This window comes from Corvus brachyrhynchos, unplaced genomic scaffold (genome assembly GCF_000691975.1).
Source record: "Corvus brachyrhynchos isolate BGI_N302 unplaced genomic scaffold, ASM69197v1 scaffold376, whole genome shotgun sequence".
Lineage (NCBI taxonomy): Eukaryota > Metazoa > Chordata > Aves > Passeriformes > Corvidae > Corvus > Corvus brachyrhynchos.
This window is the reverse complement of record NW_008238966.1, coordinates 469,640-487,563: the sequence shown is the minus strand read 5'-3', so window position 1 is coordinate 487,563 and position 17,924 is coordinate 469,640. Positions and strand designations below refer to the sequence as shown.

Genomic DNA, 17,924 nt, shown 5'->3' with positions numbered 1-17,924 from the left:
GTCCCTGGGGGTCCTCGGGGATGGAGGCAGACCGCGTTGCCTCCATCTGGCCATGGAGCCAGCCCCTCGGCAGGCCCCCAGGCGTTCGCAGAACCCCCCTTTTCCCCGCAGAGGCAACCAAAGACGCGCTCATTTGGGGGCGGCTGCAGGTGACACGGGGGTTCCGCGATGCGCAGGGCCCGGGAGCCGGGGATTCCTCTTTGCCCGATGGTTTTATGGAGCTGGGAGATTTGTGCCCGAGATTCCCTGCACACCTGAAGGAAAGGCATTAACATAGAGATAAACGGAGCACGCAGTGGCCGGGGAGACAAAGCCGCCTTTCATGCCCTGTTCCTGCTGCCTCTCGTTAATAAACAAATGCTTTTCCCTGCAGTGGTTTCCAGGAGGAGTCGCTTTAAGCTCCAAAAGGTGCTTGTTTGGGTTTATTTTCAAAGCTGATCCTGAAGCATCTGCACTCCCAAACCCTCGCTGCCCAGACAGTGCGGAAGGGAGCTGAGATGCTCAATGAGCAGCAGCAGAGGATTTTGTGGTTGTTGTTGCACTGGATTCTGCATTGAAGGGGAGCGGCCATAGTCCCATCCCGCGGAGGTGACCTGGAGGCAGGAGGGCTGGGCTCAGCCTGCTCCCAGGCGATGGCTCTGGGCACAGACTGCAATGGCCCCAGGGCCTTTAGAGGAAACCCCTCAGCAAACCTCAAGAGATGCCAAGAGCTGGGTCTTTGAGCCCATCAGTGAGAGCAAAGGAGCACAGATGGCAGGATGGGGATTTGCTTTCCATTTAACACAGCACAGCCAGAACCATCAGGAAAAATGGGAAGGGAGCAGAGCCGCTGTGCCCAGCCCAGGCACAGGGCACAGCCTCTCCTCGTGTTTCCCCGGCTCGGGGTGGGAGCCAGCGTTATCCCATCGCACAGCCCCAGCGCACGCACCCAGGGCTCTGCAGCCATGGGCGGCCGTGGCTCCGTGCTGCCGGCCAGGACCGCTGCTCTTCCCCTCTCTGGGAATGCCGGCAGCTCTCCGAGCAGCGTGGCCATCGCAGGGCCGTGGGGCACCGGGAGCCCCGCGCTGCGCACACAGCTCGGGGGCTCGGGGACCATTTACTTCTTGTACACGTTTCCTCTTGCTAACCGTGATTTTCTGTGGCTTTTTGGTCTCAGATGTTTTTGAAGGCTTTCTCTTTTCCCCTGATCGGTGACCATACAGAACTGCAGAGGAATGCAGGTGGAGGTAGAAGGGAGCAGAAGTGCTTCCCACGGCAGAGGGGAGAAGAGTATTTCAGATTCAGGAAGCTGCTCGGAGGAGCAGGGAAACCACCTGACTTCTCTCTTCTTTTGACATAAATCTCTGAGGAATTTCCCCTTTCCCTATCATTTTGCTCAGACAGCAACTGAGGTTCTTCCTGAGAAGGAAGGAGATATCGGATAGCATAATTTGAGCTGGAGCTCACCTGATCTACCCTGCCCCTCACCAGAAAGGGCAGTTTCATGCCCAGGCAGCCGAGTCGCTAATCCTTGTCTGCTTTTGCAGGCTGAAATCCCACTGGGACCACAGTGGTTCTCCCGCTGAGAAATTCAGTGCAAGATACCTGTAAGGCCTCTGGGGCAATTTTGAAAAGTGAGTTTTCTTTGTCTCTGGGGCATTTTGGAGTCCAGAACACTTAGCCTCAAAAAAGGGCACTGGTCACATCTCCTTTTAGCAGTATTTTTCCTGCTGCTCAGCCTAACTCTTGTGAAATCGACTGTTTTTCATCACTTGAGACACTTGCTTTTCTCTTATCATTTCAAAAATGGTTTAGGACTAAATCCCAATCCCCCTTTTTTGCTGTTTTTCCCATATAAATGTAAAATCACTGTTTTCTATAGGTCCTTGGGCATTTTGACATATGAAATAAAAAGGCAAGGCCCTTGGTGCAGTCACCAGACCAAACTGAACACTGGCTTTGAGAGAATGAAGCCTGAATAACATATTTTAAAAACATTTTCCTTCAATTGAGGATAAATATTGGCAGGGAACCCAGGAGGTCTGTGGTCTGTTTCAATTTATCCAAAGCCCATCTCTCCCCTAACTCCCTGCTGTGAAAACCCATCATATTCGCCATCCTGGCAGAGAGATGGAGAATCTGAGCTCAGCCTGGATTCCACCCTGTCTGCAGGACCCCAGAGTTCAGCAGCACCATCAGAGGTTTTCATTCCTCAGGCAAATGCTGTGGGGGCTGGTTTTTCTTTTACCTCCTTTAATTTTGTTCCTGCAGTTTCTCAGAGATGCCTGAAAACAAAGCACCTCTCAGGTCTCTCTTCCCCTCTGCCAAGGGAGCTCCTGGCACGGAGCCCTGCCTGGTACAGATGCCACACAGGGCAGTGTCCCAGTGTCCCTTGCTTCTTCAGGGAGCCCTGCAGCTCTTCTGCAAGGACAGATGTTGACTGCCCTTCTTCAGCATCCTCCACAGGCTGCAGGTCCTCAGCCTCCTCCATGTCAGTTGAAGACGCGCTCCTGAAAATCCAGCGTGGGGCTTTTGGTATAAGGAGGAACACAGCACAGAGCCACAGAACGTGCTGGGACCCACAAGGATCATCGAGTTCAATGGCTGGCCCTGCACAGGACACCCCAACAATCCCACCCGGTGCCTGGGAGTGTTGTCCAAATGCTCCTGGAGCTCTGGCAGCCTTGGGGCTGTGACCATTCCCTGGGGAGCCTGGGCAGTGTCCAGCACCCTCTGGGGGAAGAACCTTTCCCTAAATCCAGCCTAACACAGGTCCAGCCGTTCCCCAGTGTTATCCAGCATGGGGCTGTGCTAAGCTCTTCCCCCTTTCAGGCAAGCCTCAGAACGGTGCATGCATTGCAAGGGTGTCCCCCCACCTCCCACAGCCCTTCCCAGCACCAGCTCTATCCTGGTTCCCTGCAAGGACCCTGAAGCCCTGCTGGTGTGAAGACAGCAAATACAGGAGACACCATCCCATACCCCAGCCAAGGGAATATTGCTTTCTCTCCCTATGGGACACTCCTTCCCTGCAAGAATCAGGGGTTTCACAAAAGCCCCACAAATGCCAACAAATCCACTGCAGCCATTTTTTCCCACCTCCGTGTCTTCTCTGCAAGGATTTGGCTTGTTCAGTTTGGGGATGGCCATGGGAGCATCAGTGCCTGCCACGTGGGGCAGGAACCAGCCCTTCACCAGGACACAGCAGACTCCTGGCACCAGGGGGACACAACCACAGCCTCAGGTGAAATGAGAAAAGCAGGTGATAAATGATGAATACAGGAATTATACAGAAAAAGCAAAGCCCAGCACTCAGTCTGAGACTCCAGCCTAGATAATGACTAACCACAAAATCACAGAATGTCTTGGGTTAGACCTTAAAGATCATCTAATTCTCCACCCCTGTCATAGGCAAGGACACCTTCCACTACACCAGGCTGCCCAGAAGACCATGGTCAAACAAGCCATATCTGTCAGTTCCTCCAGGTAATGAAGAATCAGAATAGAGAGTGACCTCCAAAATCTCCTATTCCACTTGCCTTGCCACTTGTCCCAGGCTCCAATGAGCAGCATGGCTGCAGCAAAGGAAACCAAGACCCTTTGCAGAAGTCCTCCAGCAGCAAAGCAGCCACGAGCCCAGCGGCCTGTCAGCTTCCCCCTGTCCAGCAGTGCTGCCACATCTCCTGCCTGTCAGGGTCAACCTCCAGACCAGGGGAGGGCAGAACTGAGGGGTGCAGCTGCAGGCACCAGTGCTGTCTCTCCCAGAAATGGACCATCCTGGCACAGAGGCCTGATCCAGCTACCCATCCATCCCCGAGCTGGGAGAGCAGCAACCCACTGTCATTCCATGAGATGTTCAACAGTCCAAAGAAAAGCTGAGAACATTTGCTGTAGGGAGAAATAGCAGTACTTTATTACGATGAAACCCACCCCAAAAAACCTTTTATCTCCTTAGCACATGGTGATCAAAGGGAAAAAAAATCAAGAGCAAGTGGTTTCCTTCACCTGAGAGAAAAGCTGTTAGGGTTCCTCCAGCCCCATTGTGACACATTCACCTAGGCACTAGGAAGGGAAAAAAGCTACTCATCCTTCAAGGAAATGTGTGCCTGTTTTATTTGCTGCCCTCCCTGAGAAACTCATTCACTCCTTGTCCACCCACACGAACAGGAATGATGAATGAAAAACAAACCATAAACAATTCAGCCTTCCCTTTTTCCTCCCAGCCTTCCAATCAGATGTTCCAGCCCGTGCCTTAGCACCCAGATTTTGCCCGTTGATCATTCCAGTCGCGTGCCTTGGCTCGCTGTGCCGCTCACACGCTCCGTTCCTTGGATACAGACAGCTGCATCCAACACATTTGTCAGCAGCTCCAGCTCTGGGAGGCCTTCACACCACTCAGGGTGGAGGAGATGGGAGCCTCTGCAGGGCACTGCTGCCCAGAGCCAGAGGATTCCTGCAGTGGGACTGGCAGAGGTGGACACTGGCAGGGAGCTGACGATCAGCGAGGCAGCACTTCTTGTCCCCTAGAAGGACAGTGGTGCCCAGGCACTGAGATGTGTCACCAGAAAGGTGACACATGGGTGCAAAACGGCACCAGGGGGAGAAAATGCTCCCCTCAGGATGGTGTATCCCAGTCTCCAGCCCAGCAGTGAGAGACTCTTCCATCCCAGAGATTCTCCCTGGACTGGGTTTCGCTGCCAGCCACTCTGATGTTTCTCTCTCTCTCTCTCCCTTCTCTCCACACAACCTCCTTACACCCCCCTGTGTATTAAATAACAATTGCAGTCATACCAGGGCATCAGGTACTTCTGTGCACCTCTGAATTCCCTTCATAGGTAAAGTCCCCTCCCACTTTTGCCTATTTTGTGTATTTTTACGTAAAAATATGCTGAGTGGGTGGATGCCTTATTACAGGTGCAGAAAACACAGGGAATGAGGACTTGAGGTATCACCACAATAATAGAGAGGGACAAGGCTCTTTGGCTTCGCCCTTGATTCCCTGTTTAAATATAATTTGCCATTGTTAGACAAGAGGCCCTCTCCAAATGACTTCTGAGATCCAGGAGACCATTTCTGCAGCAATAAGTTTCTGCTTGTAGGCAGCCTGTGGCTGGAAAATGCCCTTGATATTACAGAAATGGTAACTTGTTTAATAGATCCCAATAAAGAGGAAAGCCCAGGAGCTCGGGTGGCAGCATCTGAGCCCTGTACTGAGAGGTGCACAGACCTTACGGCAAGGCTAAATATAGGCCTCACAAACCAGAACAATTTTACTGAGAATATAATCAAGCCCTGGAGGAAACTACACAATATAAAGCTTAGATTTAAAATAAATGTGAAATGAGTTGGTGGATTCGGGACTAGTTCCTTATGGAAAAGTTTTCACATCAGAAAAAAATCGCTTGATGAAATGGGCTCTTTAATTAGCAGTTTCAGCAAGAAGCCAGGAGGGTTGGAGGGGTGCTGGAGCCTCATCACTCACCTTTCCATCTTGTCCTTTGCAAGGAGAGCTGGGATCAGGGGAGGGGTGGGCTGTCCCAGGCTGCTGCATGTAAGGGGCTGAAGAGGAGCCCTGTTGGTTCTCCCTGTGCTCTCCCTGCACTATCCCAAGAACATCCTGCACTCTCCAAAGGCAACACCCAGGGCAGCAAGTGCTGAATCCAGGCAGGAAATCCCCAGCCTGGGCCTGGACACAAAACAGGTGTCCGTGGTTCCCTGCACACCAGCCTCTCACCCTGCACCCACCAGTGGCCAGGCTGCAGCCCCCAGGACTGTCCAAACCAGCTTTGAGGGAGCAAGAGCCTGAGTGTAACTTCCCAGCTGTGATGCCCAGGTAGGGAGGCTGCGTCCCACCCACCAGGGTACACCATGGCACTGCCATGTCCTCACCCAGCTCTCCTTCAGCCAGCTAAAGGGATGCAAATTAAAAAATAAGACCAAGTTGGTTTTTCTTTTCCTCCCTCATTCTTTCCTCACACTGTAATTGTGTGGTTTGCAATTAATTTGTATCTTTATGTCTCCTTTCCTCAATGAGTTAACGAAAATTATTTTTGCTCCAAGGTGGAGTATGAATGTCTCACTCTGTGCTGAGTGCGAGAGCAAGACACAGGGCCCAGGAGGAACAGAAGCTCCTGCTTCCTTGAGGAGTGGTGGGTTGAATCAGGCTCCTGAGCCTCTCCAAGCATCTGAGCCTCAAGTTTCATTTTTCAGCTCCATTTTCAGCTCCTTCTCCTCCTTGCAAAGCCTGTGCAACAGCAGTGGGAGGTTACAAATAGAGCAAGGCAGCTCATCTGCTGCATCTCACTCGTGTGATCCGTGGGCACGCACGTGCACGTGCTGGATCCTCCCTCCACGGGCACTTCAAGACTTTCCCGGCATATCCAAGGCCACGCATCTTTCCCGGTCTGTAGCTCCCTCCTCAGCCCTTTGCTGTGCACATCCTGGCTGGAGCTGAGGACACAGGCAGCACCACATGCAGCTGCACTGAGATTAACCCTGCAGAGCCAGGGACAGTAATTTGTATTGCCTCATCCAAAATTCATCGCCTGGGAAGGCTGCCAGGCCAGCTCTGCCACGACAGAGGCTTCAGTGGGAAGCTCTGCTTGCTACAGGAGGGATGGGGCACAGACATCACTGATGCTTACCTGCCCCAGGGGATACTGCTCCTGCCTCTCTCTCCTCTCCTGAAGGCTGGATCACACATACAGACTCGTTGGGTCGGGGGCACACGGACTGAAAGGAGGGATGATGGGAGGTGGTCTCATTTAATCTGTCTGACAGGAAATTTAGGGCTGAGTTAATGGCCAAAAACTACCTGGAGGGCAGGTACAAAGGCTACAGAGCCAAAGTCTCCTTGGTGGGGCATTTCACACAGGGCAGTGGCCCTATAGTGCAGCTTGGGATGCTGAGGGTGAATATCCAGGGGATCTTTCTTTCCCAGGAGGTGGCATATCCCTAGGAGAGCACACAGCGTGGGGGCAGGGGTCCTTCATTGTTCAGGGTTGATGAAGCTAAGCCCAGTGAGGCCATGGTCATCCTGTCCTAGTGCTGACAACAGTCATGGTGCAAGCAGGCACCAGCTGGAGCATGCCAGGGCTCCCATCCCACTGCCCCTTCTAGGACTCTGAGACTCTGGGATAACATGAGCTCTAAGCAGTCTGGCACGGCTGTTTCTGAGCCCCCAGCTAGTGGGAAAATGCTGGGTGCCCATGACACAGCACAGAGCACTGTCTGTTCCCCTTCCAGGAGTCACCGCTTCTTCATGCAGGGAAGCGATGGGGACCTGAATGAGGGTCCCAGAGGCACTTCAGAGCGGGGGTCTGGCACAACCCTCCTGCTTCCCCGGGCTGGGGATGGCCAAGGAGCCAGCAGGAGCCTTGGCTCTGATCTGAGGGGAGCAGTCTGTCCCTAGTGCCCCACCAAGCCCCATGCACACCCCCTTCCTCAGGGACACTCTCTGGGCTGGATGGGGGAGGAGGTGGTGTGGGGGGTCTCTCTCCAGTCTCAGAAAGAAATGCCCAACAGCAAAAGGCTTGATAAAATAGCTGTTTTAACAAGGCAGAGTAAAAATAGAAATATCAAGGGCAAGTAAGCCTTGTGCCCCTTCAGATGCAGAGCACCCTGCATTTCTGCAGCGTTGGATACACCCAGGATGGATTTTCCCCAGTGCTGCACATTCCTTCCCCTGGAGAGAAGTTCTTCCTTTTTGGTTCCTCAAGCTATTATATCCCTCTTTTTATTCTCTTATTAAGGCAGCTGTTCCATTATGTCATTTGCTGTCAGGCCCTTCATGCTGAGATGCAGAACTAACCCCCACTCCCACCTCACCCCCCGGTGTGGAACAAGAAGCCCCTCACAAGTACCCGAGCCCCTTTCCTTCCCAGCCCCTGCACTGCTTTCCCCAGAACAAGGGTCTGTGGCTGCTGTGCTGGCTGCAGACTGCCCCACAACTCTCCAGCAAAGCCAGCTTGCTAATGCTCCTGTTTTGTAAATAGTTTTCCTCTCTGATGCAAAGCAGGTGCTCCACACACCACAGTGCCTTACCTGCTCCATCCAGACCTTGTGGAGTCCCAGCACTGCACCTCCCCACCTGAACCTCGTGGTATTGGCTGAGCAGCTGTAAAACAATTAATTGAATTTAATTATTGAGAGGATGTTCATGTTTCCTGCACACTTACACACCACCTTATCTCAATCACACCAGGGCTGGTCTATAATTCTCTTTTTAATGAGTTCCCAAAATATTCCTGTAAGCAATATCCTCAAACCAGCTCCTCTATCCAGACACTGTGAGAGGCTGAAACCACCCTAATGGTCCCTGGGGAGGGAGAAGGACTTCTTGCTGTGCTGGGTGCATTCTGTATTGGTGCCAGGCAATTCCTGGTCTCCACAGCAGCAGGGTTTAGGGGAGCCATGGTTTTCTCCTCTTCCTGGTGTGATTCAGTCTGCTGTGCTCTTTCAGTCCTTCAGCCTACTCCAGGGCTATTGCACAGCCCCAGCTGGGACTTGTGCATCTAAAAGCAGACAACCAGCAGACAATCTGGGGGCCCACAGCTGATCCAAACCCAGCCAGGTGCTGCAGGAGCTGCCAGGGCAGAGAGCTGCCATCATCCCTCTAGGCCCGGGCCACAAAAATGTCCCCTTCTCTAACAGCAAGAGTCAGCCCAGCAAATGCCACCCTATCCTACTCTGTCCTCCTCCTCGGAATTACTTCATAAAAGTGAAGCTGTTTCCCCTCTGACGCCAAGCCAGAGTGGACTCTGCAGCCAATTTGCTCTGTGAGAAATCAGAGCATGGAAAAATTCAGTACCTTCATAATTTTACTCATGGCATCTTTCAGGGAAAAGTAAAAAGATACTGACTCCATGGTAAGGGTCTGACTTATGGACTAAGAGGTTCTCAGTTAACACCTCTTCAGCAAAATCCAAACCACTGAGACGGGTTATGGGACAACTTTTTTGAGCTGATAATCTCAAAATAAGCCAAGGAGAACAGGAATCCCAAGTTTTCAAAACCCAGACACATCTCAACAGGACAAAAAACAAAAAATCCCACCCAGGGCCACAATGATGCTCCAGAAAATACCTCCAGAGCAGCTCTGAAAGAGAGGTAGGCAAATGTTAAATCATTATTAAAATAAACTTTGATACTTTGAGACATTCCCCTGCTACAGTACAACATTTCCTAATGCTGCCCATGGGAAGTCGTGCACAAAATAGGAATAGTGCCTGACTCTTCCTCGTCACAGCACCCATGTCAGGCTCACAGGACTCTGCAGTTGTGGGCTGGGCCTCTCATCACCTCAGGGCTGGTAGGAATCAACCCCATCACCTTGTGAATGACAAGTGACTCTGCTGCCTTAAATAACTCCCTCAGCACAGTCCCTTTTCTTCTTGGTAAAGTTTCAAATGAGAAGCCAAGTTGGCTTTTCTCTCCCTCGAGGTCCAGAAACTGATGGACCTTTAAAGGGAGGTATCACACCTACCTCCCATCAGTGGCAGCCCCCTCGCACCTCTCACAGGAGGATTGCAGAGCTGGCCATAACTCCATGTATCAGCACAGTCCTTGAAGGACTGCTGGGACTTCCTACCAGGGAAGACACTGGAGCATGGTTTAAAGAACAGCTTTACTTTCCTGGAAAAGACAAGGACTGGGGTCTGGTGGATGCCTCCTCCAAGGTGTGGGGCAGGACACCTGGCTGGGCCACAGAAGGACAGGGCAACAGGTAGTGTTGCAAATCTTGAAGAATGGCTTCAAACACTCTTCCTGTTACCCCTTACTCCACAAAATCAAACTCAGACATCATCTTGTATCTCCTCTAAACAGGCTTTGTTTGCCACCACAGCCAGTTGCTGTGAACAGCCCCTAATGAGATGCCTTGGTTGTTCTCATGTTTGCATAATGAGGAGTTTAGAAGTTACAAGCTATAAATTCTTCTCGACCAAAGCTCCCACATTCTCCACGCCAGGCCGAGAGGTATCTGTGTAAATAGGTTTGTTTACAGTCAGCCAAGTTTTTTCATCCCAGGGATCCAACCAGATTCCTGTCCTGATGACGTGACTGCCAAACAGCATCAGCACCAGCTCCACCAGCACCGGGCAGAGCAGCGGGTGCCCTGCTTGGATCTGTGCCCATCCCACAGGGCTGCGGGCTCCCACCTGAGGGCCCAGCCTGCTGCAGAAAGATCAAGCTCATGGGACACATCACCTCTCAGACAGAGCAAGACCAAGCACAGGACTCCTGTGAAAACTCAGACCCAGCTCCAGGAGCTGGGAAAATCTTCTTGGAAGGCAGCTGAACACAGGAAACACAGAAACTATTGGGCCCCGGGGCTGAGAGATGCCAGAGACACGTGGCTGCTTTGGGTCTTTCCCAGTGATTTCTCTCTTTTTCTTCTGCTGCCACAACTTAGAAGGATCTGCAGGCCATGACACCAGCCTGGCATTGCTCTGGGGGCAGAAACGGGTCCCTTCCTTCAGGGCAGGCCCCCCTGACAGGGCACTGTGCATGGGCAAGTGTATCCTGAGGAAGCCTCTGGCAAAGAGACACCAACTCTGGCATGTGCCCTGCAAGAGGGCAATTCACTGTTGGGGCTCAGACTGGACCCCACCCCAAACTAGGACTGTTTGCCTCTGACAGTCTGACTCTCCTCTCCAGAAAGGAAATGCCAGGAGAACGAGAGATGGTCATTCCTTCTGGTGTTTTGAGGCAACAATCCTGGGAGACAGGAGGAAATCCTACTCCCAAGGCAATGGAGTTGGGCTCCCTCCTGCCAGCACCCTCTCCAAGCTCCTCAGCTGCTCTCTGCACCAGGTCCCCAGCACTGCTCTTGCCTAAAGGCACCCAGCAGCCACCCCTGGCTGTGCTCCTCCAGCCAGAGCTGCCACACAGCTGCCCAGCTCTCCTCTGCCAGTGCCCAAATTGCCACGCCAGGTGGCCAGGTGTCTGCAGCCACCATCCCCTGCAGCTCTGGGGAAATAAACAACTCCTCTGTCACCTTTTCCTTGCTTTCCTTGCTGCTCAGGCAGCGCTGCCCCTTCAGCAGCTCACCTGCCCCTGGGAAAACCACTTGGCTTTCCACCCTGGGGTAGGACGTGAGGAAGGCAGAAGGTTCCTCCTATCCTCATGTGTCCCTGGCCTTCCCTCCCAGGCATGCAGACCCTGACCAAGGGGAAGAGGAAAGGACACGAGTGGCAGGGGCAGCACCAGGCTTGCAGGAGCTGCCAGCTCATCCTGGCCACACTAAACACACAATCTCACCTTGAAAAGCTCTTTCCCCGTGCCCCCAGTGGCAGTGACACCCCACAACTGATCTCTTGCCGGGAGCAGACACCCGTCGCTGGAAGAACAATGATTAACCTCCAGGAGTAACTTTGAAGGGGGCAATTCCCATCTCCTGGATCTGCACAGCAGCTCCCATCCTCCCTGCAGAGCATGGACCTGCTCCCAGGGCAAATCCCTGCTCAGCCTCAGCACCAAGGCAGCTCTGCAGAGCACGGGGGATGAAACACTTCAAAACAAGCTTGAACCAGGGCCACGGCTGGCCCTGAGTCCAAGAGTCAGAAAGGGGCCAAGAGCACTGTGAGCAGAAAAGGTGTTTATAAACACCTCTCCAAGCCTCCTGCACAGCAAGACGAGCTGTGGACATGCCTTTGGCTCCTTCCTGCTCATCTCTGACTGGGCTCCACAGGAGCTTCCAGGGCATGTTTTTGTCCATTTATCTTAGAATTGGGAGGGAGGGGAGTTGGAAGAGTTTAAATTAAGCTCCAGTGCCTCTGCTCTCCTCCAGGTAGGTATTACTCTATTCCTGGGTTTAAGTAGCATCCTTTAAATTACTGCTTTAGATATCAGCTGTGCCTGCAGGGATGCATTCACCCATACACACATATATGCCCCCAGGACCCAAAAGGCAGGTCCTGAGCTTCTGCAATGAGCCTACACTGCTAGAACAAGCCTTGAGTACACCCATTAGCCTTGTGGCTGCCGTTTACCACCATGGGAAAAAAGGATTCAAAACCAGGGGCACTAACATCACTAGGTGGGTGCAGGGTCCAGGGGGTCAACTATCTGGATGCAGAAAGAGGTTCCACCACAGGAATATCAGCTACTTGCAATCCAGTAATGGATCAGAGCACTTGTCTGTACTGCACAGCTCCATCTGCACAGCTGGAGTTTGCTCTTCATTGTGTGAGTTTTGGGGGAGTTTTCCTCTCAGAGCCATGTGAACCAAACCCCACAGAGAATGGGGGAGCCGGGACTCTGTGTGCTGGTTGTGGCTGGGGTAGAGTTAATTTTCTTCCCTGCAGCTGCTATGGGGCTGAGCTTTGGATTTGTGCTGAAAACATGGGTGATAACAGAGAGATGTTTTCGTTATTGCTGAGCAGGGTTTACACAGAGCCAAGGCCTCTTCTGCTTCTCGCATCACCCCACCAGCGAGCAGGTTGGGGGTGCACAAGGATTTGGGAGGGGACACAGCCAGGACAGCTGACCCCCAGTGACCCAAGGGATATCCCAGACCACACAGCTCTGCTGTCCTGGGGGTGGCTGAACACCTGCCTGCAATGGCAGGTGGGGAACAGGTTCCTTGCTTTGCTTTGCTGGTGCACCTAGGTTTTGCTTTCCCTATTAAACTGTCATTATCTCAGCTGCCAGTTTTTCTTTTATCCTTCTGATTCTCTCTCCCAGCCCATCAGTGAGTGAGTGGATGATGGTACTGAGCTGCCACCTGGGGTCAAACCACAGCACTGTGTCATGCTGGCAGCAGCCAGCCCACCTGAGAGCTGAGGACTCGCTGTGTCCTCTCAGAGTGGCAACACTCAGGTTAGCATCTTCAGAGAAAAACTTTTGGGGAAAAGAAAAAGTCAAAGCCTCCTTTTCTTGGATGCAAAACTGCTAAACCATGATTTGTTCTAAATCTCATTTCAAAACTGCGATTTGTTCTGTATCTTCCTTCTCACCCTTGCAGGTGTTCGGGGTTTCTTTGGCCCCACACAGAAGTAGTCAGCCCATTTCACCCCAGCTCTATGAGCAACCTTGCTCCCTGTGAACAGATTGTAAGAGATCTAGTCATGAGTTGGGAATTGCCAACATCCTCACACACTTTTTAAGGAAAGGGGTTTTAAAGTAATCTGAGAAAGCATCACAGCCTGCAAAAAGCTGCATTGGGGAGGGGCTGGAGTATTAACCTCAAAAACCAGAAGTTACAAATGGCCAGAAAGTTCTCCTGGCTGGAGGAGAAGGAATGGAGGCACACTCATACCTGGGAGTCTCTAGTACCAAGACTCCTCTCTGCCTTCTCCCACCCTTTTCTCCTCTGGGAGCTTCCACCGGCTGGACTGGTCTTGGGCACTTTAGTGACCCTGCTTGGTGTGATCCAACAACCTTAGAGGCTGGCAGGATAAACCAGGCATTGTGGCACAGGAGTGGGAGGCACCTCTATGAGGCAAAGCTGAGAAACCCAGAATGCTGCAGACAAAGCCAGCCAGTGCTTTGCAAAGCACACTTCCCAAAAATGTGCCTTGAGGGGATGAATTCACAGGCCACAACCCCCAGCATGTCCATAAGTCCAGAAGGAAAAGCAAGACCAGAGAGGGTGTCAGCTGTCTTGCTGCACGGCTGTGCAAGTCCAGAACCAGGAGTCATGGCTGGAGAGACAACAGGACCATCTGGGCACAGCTCTGGAGACAGCAGCAAGGCAGCACGAAAACAAGAGGAATCAAATAGCAAAAGCACAGGAGGTGCTGTCACCTTAATAAAAGGATGAACCAGCTGGTCACCAGGAGCCAGAGCAGCTGTCCCTGTGAGCCAGCTATGCCCACCTTCCTGGACGTCCCTGTGGACAGAGCACCTTCCCAGCCAGTGCCATGGGCATGGGAAGAGGGAAGGGAAGCAGGAGGTCCACCCAGTCATCACACCAGTTCAACTGGAGGCAAAGAAGCCATCTGGATACTGGGAAACAGGCAGTCACACACATGGGTGACACAGTCTTTGCTAATTGCTGCACATGATGCTGGGCTCCAGTCCTTACTCCTCCTTAGGAGGCAAGGAGCAGAGAGCCCTGGGTTTATAAATTATTCTCACTGAAAACCAACAGGATTGGAATTTGGTGGCCATTTGCTGCTAGTTTTCAACAGAAGAGCAGCCAGCACTTCCTGGATTATGTGGGGAGCTGGAGAATCATGCTTCCCTCTTAACATCTCTGAGAACCAAGAGCTGGGCAGGGTCCTCGCTCTCTGCAGGTGATGACACTGCAGAGTCCTTCATGGTCAGAAAGAACTGATGAGGGGAAAGCCAGCTGAGAAAAGGGCAGAGGGGGACTTGCAGGCCAGTCAAAGGAGAAGAGAAAGCACACTGGAGTTGGAAGAAGCCATCACAAAAACAATCCCAAACTTGATTCACTCGGATAGGACGTCACATAGTGCTTAGAAGAATTAGCACTTTATCTTTGCAGACACAAGACGCAAGAACTTGTTCTGCCATTGTGCAGTCATTGATTCCTTCCTTTCTTTCTTTCTGTTTGTTTTTTGTTTTTTGTTTCTGAACAGGGAGCAAAAGCAGCGTCGTTACAGCTCACCATGGAAACTGCCACCGTGGACAAGGAATGGCTGATATGTCCTCGGGATGTCACTCTCTAGCAGGTGGCCAAAAGGACACAAACCCTGTACCCAGGGCCAGTCTGGATCCGGCTGTGCCCCACTCTGGAACGCCTGGAAGCCAGGCTCCCTGGCAGAGTTACCCCTCGGGCAGTGACCCTCCAGTACCCCCGTGGAGGAATCGTTGCCTCAGTGCTCCCCCAAAACAGATCATCAAAGGAAACGGAGTTGCTTTCTTGGAGAGAAGCGGTTCCAGCTGGAGGGCTGCAGTTGTCCGTGGCCAAGCTTTCCCATTGTTATTTTACAGTTGCTTGATGTTCTGAAAGATATTTAGAAAAATGACTTTAACTGTCCTGTGCCAAACTGGGTGAGGGTGAAAAAAAAATGAAATTTGGCAGAGATGTTATTCATTCAGCATGTAGCTTGGATGACGTCCAGTGACTAACACAGGAGTTTTAACTGATCTGGGAGACTAAAAGCCATTCACAAATAATTTGATTTAGGGTCACTGTGATTTCTTTTTATAAATAATTTTCATTGAGAAGTATTTTTTTAATTAGGATCGACAGATCCTAATAGCAACGCTATTGTGCGTGCCGCTCATCGTTCCCGTCTTCCTAAATGACTTTCATATGTTGTGTGCTGGTTTCCTGTTTGCTGCACATGATGGGGCTTGTTCACCGGGTGACCAACGCCTCACGACAGTGGACGAGCCATGCTGAGCTCCTCTCCCCAAAGGCACACTCCAAGGAGGACCCAGATAGAAAGCACAGGGAGCTTTCACCATCCAGTTACACACTCCAGGTCAGGGGCTGGTCTGAGCCTTCACCCAGCCTCAGACATCCCCACATGGCTGTCTGAGTGCTCTGCATCTGAGCGATGGCAAAAGCCACTTGGCTTTGATTCCTTCAGTGCCCCAAGTCCCATCACGGCACAGGAAGTTCTCTGAACAAGAACATGCTCCCTTTTCCGTGGTGGGGGTGCTGGACAAGAACAGGACCAAGGCAAATATCTGACACAACCCAGAAAAAAGTCTAAGCTCAGTCACCTAACCCAGCAGATCGCCCAACTCAGCCTGAGTAGATCTGGGAAGACTGCAGGAGAATTCGGACAGCGGATGAGAGAAGAATGACTCGGTGACTCAAATGAATCTTGCTTGGCAACATCCTCCATGTGTGACAGCCTTTCTTTGACTTGCACAATAACAATTGCAGCCCAGCCACTTCAGTAACTAATCTTATCTGTTGTTTGAATGGCTCTTAGCTTCCCTCCTGTTGATTATAAATGTTTGTACAAGTTCTTGGAGTCAGCAGAGTTGTTTCATAGCTGAATAACAGGCTTGGGCTCCAAACTTCGAGATGCTCGCAGTAATGATCAGATATGTTCTTAAAATTCCCACTGAATTGGATTTCCAAACAAAAGGCCCATTGATCTTAAGCCTGAGATCCCAGCCATAACTCCGAAAACCTTTTCCCTTGTCTTTCTGAGGAACTGAAACTGGTGTGAAAAATGACTACAACAGTCAAACAAAGGAGGATTATCTTATGAGAGATTCAAATTTAGTCTCATTTAGGCTATCAGAATAGGGCTGAAGGGGATATAATTGCTACTGAGAGACACGTGGAAGGGGAGAAAACATCAGAAAATCTTGTGAAATCTCCAAGCTGAGAATTGTGGGGCTGGAGATGAAATGATTTCTGATTTTCAGAGCAAAGAGGTCTGGGATGGGTTTCAGCAGAACCCACAGAGGCAGCGCAGTGTGCACCCTGATAACCATATGGGAGACACTGATGGGACTGCAACAGCCAGGATGGGCAGCATGTGACCCAGGAGTCCCCTGCAAGATTCCAGTCCTGTCTTTGGCCTGTACAAGGCCAAATGTGGACAACTGGCTCCTGCACTTATCCACCACCCTGGTCCATCCTGCTTTGCACCCTGCTTCATTCAGCAGCCATCCCAAGCTTGCCTTGGCCACAGGATCATGTTTTAGCACTGGGCAGACCAATTTAGGTCTCTGTGGGTCCCCAGGGTGGGCTGCTGTGGTAGAGCTCCCATTGAAAAGATTATCTGTTGGGAAGAAAACCACTTCTTTTCCTCTGTTCTGTTGACTCCAATAAGTAAATGCCTTATTCAAGCCAAATTCAGGCACAAAATCAGAGCATTAGGTAGTGGCTGTGACTTCCAACACAGAGTGGTGCTGGGCAAGCAGAATCCCACAAAACATCATGCCACCAAAGCAGGTTGTTCCCAGGATTGCTGGTATCCACTTGGAGCACATCCACTCCCAAAATAGTACCACTGGCCTGTGCTGGGGAGGAAGAACAACGTCTGCTGCTGGCCAGCATCCTCAGCACCACCAATTTTCACCAGTCAGAGACAGACTGGCCACGCACCTCCAGGGCACCAACACAATTCCTTAGCAGTTATGCATTTCCCAGTTCTAGCACATGGATAAAGCAGTGGTTCATCCATAAGGATACCTGGTGGTGATAGCAACAGGCCACATGGATAGGCCTCAGGTTGTCTAATGTCATTTGATCTGAGGATAAAAAGAGCAAATCAAGAGAGAGGGGTTGCCAAAGCACCAGCCCACAGCCTGCCATGGGTGCAGCATGGCAATGCCAACCCGGACACGCAGTTCCCACACCGGGAAACGCTTGGGACAGTTCAGGTGGGCTGAAAATCAAACACAGCATCCACGGAGAGCACCGCACACGCCAAGCACGCAGGGCTTTCCTGCAGCCGACAGCTGGCAAGCTGCAGCTCAGCCAGTGCTGAAATATCGTTTCTGTGGTAAAAGGAAACTGCTTCTCTATTTATTGTTTTTATTACCCATGGAGTCGCCATCACCACGGCTTTAACCACAGCCATGGGGCAGGCTGGGGGTTCCTCCTGGGATAGCTGAGCGTCCTCTAACCTGACAAGATGTCTCAGCAGTTCACTCCCTGTCTCCTCAAGAAAGCCATTTGTGTGCCAAGCACATTCCTCAGGCCACCCCAAAATTCACCTCATAGCACCGCTCCTTGTGCAACACTTGCAGGCTTTTTGGGATGCTAGATCCATGCCTTCCAGAGAAGTCAGCAGTCCTGGAAGCAGCAGGCAAGGAAGCAACTTCTACCCAGAGCAACCCTGCCACTTTGCTTCCTGACCTGCAGCACCAGGAGAAAACATCCTTACTTGGGCTGGAGCTGGCTTAAAATTGAGGGTTTGGCAACAAGGACTAGAAGTTAAAGCATCTCCTCCAAAACCCACCCCCAAATCTCCAAAACCCACCCCCAAACCTCAAAAATCCACCTCCAAGCCTCCGAAATCCCACCTCCAAGCCCCACCTCCAAACCCCCGCTGCGGCGGGACGCC

The 17,924-nt window shown here is 51.7% G+C and overlaps 1 long non-coding RNA gene across 1 annotated transcript; it reads right to left on the bottom strand.

The window, feature by feature from the left end:
• Positions 1-3,865: 3,865 nt before the first annotated feature.
• LOC108447744 lies at positions 3,866-17,823 on the bottom strand. The gene is made up of 3 exons (XR_001863424.1): positions 8,020-17,823; positions 6,621-6,749; positions 3,866-6,471 (listed from the first exon to the last, which is right to left on the bottom strand). It is a non-coding gene; the product is annotated as an uncharacterized LOC108447744 (long non-coding RNA).
• Between the last annotated feature and the right edge of the window lie 101 nt (positions 17,824-17,924).